The sequence below is a fragment of the Arachis stenosperma genome, chromosome 2 (genome assembly GCF_014773155.1).
Source record: "Arachis stenosperma cultivar V10309 chromosome 2, arast.V10309.gnm1.PFL2, whole genome shotgun sequence".
Taxonomy (NCBI): domain Eukaryota; kingdom Viridiplantae; phylum Streptophyta; class Magnoliopsida; order Fabales; family Fabaceae; genus Arachis; species Arachis stenosperma.
The window spans coordinates 7889214-7890618 of NC_080378.1; the positions used below are offsets into that span (position 1 = coordinate 7889214).

The 1405-nt window shown below is 41.7% G+C and overlaps 1 non-coding gene across 1 annotated transcript; it reads left to right on the top strand.

Moving 5' to 3' along the window:
• The first annotated feature begins 997 nt into the window (after window positions 1-997).
• Window positions 998-1101, top strand: LOC130963845 (small nucleolar RNA R71). The gene has a single exon (XR_009079963.1). It is a non-coding gene; the product is annotated as a small nucleolar RNA R71 (small nucleolar RNA).
• Window positions 1102-1405: the final 304 nt, after the last annotated feature.

The window sequence follows — 1405 nt, forward strand, 5'->3', positions numbered from 1 at the left end:
CTCCAAGGTATTCAGCAACTTGCTCTTCAGTGACATACTCATCCTCTTCAGAGGAAGAATACTCATCAGAGCTCATGAAAGGCAGAAGTAAGTCCAATGGAATCTCTATGGTCTCATTTTGAGCCTCAGATTCCCATGGTTCCTCATTGGGGAACTCAGAGGAGATTGGTGCACGCCCATTGAGGTCTTCCTCAGTGGCGTCCTCTTCCTCTCTTTCCTCTCCAGATTCGGCCATGGTTATGGCTTTGCACTCTCCTTTTGGATTTTCTTCTGTATTAATTGGGAGAGTGCTAGGAGGGAGTTCAGTAACTTTCTTGCTCAGCTGACCCACTTGTCCTCCAAATTCCTAATGGAGGACCTTGTTTCAGTTATGAAACTTTGAGTGGTTTTGATTAGATCAGAGATCATGGTTGCTAAGTCAGAGGGGTTCTGCTTAGCATTCTCTGTCTGTTGCTGAGCAGATGATGGAAAAGGCTTGTTATTACTAAACCTGTTTCTTCCACCATTATTATTATTGAAACCTTGTTGAGGTCTCTCTTGATTCTTCCATGAGAAATTTGGGTGATTTCTCCATGAAGAATTATAGGTGTTTCCATAGGGTTCTCCTAGGTAATTCACCTCTTCCATTGAAGGGTTCTCAGGATTATAAGCTTCTTCCTCAGATGAAGCATCCTTAGTACTGCCAGGTGCATTTTGCATTCCAGACAGACTTTAAGAAATCAAATTGACTTGTTGGGTCAATATTTTGTTCTGAGCCAATATGGCATTCAGAGTGTCAATCTCAAGAACTCCTTTCTTCTGACTAGTCCCATTGTTCACAGGATTTCTTTCAGAAGTGTACATGAATTGGTTATTTGCAACCATTTCAATTAGTTCCTGAGCTTCTGTAGGCGTCTTCTTCAGATGAAGAGATCCTCCAGCAGAGCTATCCAAAGACATCTTGGATAGTTCAGAGAGACCATCATAGAAAATACCTATGATGCTCCATTCAGAAAGCATGTCAGATGGACATTTTCTGATTAATTGTTTGTATCTTTCCCAAGCTTCATAGAGGGATTCCCCATCCTTCTGTCTGAAGGTTTGGACTTCCACTCTAAGCTTACTCAATTTTTGAGGTGGAAAGAACTTTGCCAAGAAGGCATTGACTAGCTTTTCCCAAGAGTCCAGGCTTTCTTTAGGTTGAGAGTCCAACCATATTCTAGCTCTGTCTCTTACAGCAAAAGGGAATAGCATCAGTCTGTAGACCTCAGGGTCAACCCCATTAGTCTTGACTATGTCACAGATTTGCAAGAATTCAGCTAAAAATTGATGAGGATCTTCCAATGGAAGTCCATGGAACTTGCAATTCTGTTGCATTAGAGAAACTAATTGAGGCTTAAGCTCAAAGTTGTTTGCTCCAATGGCA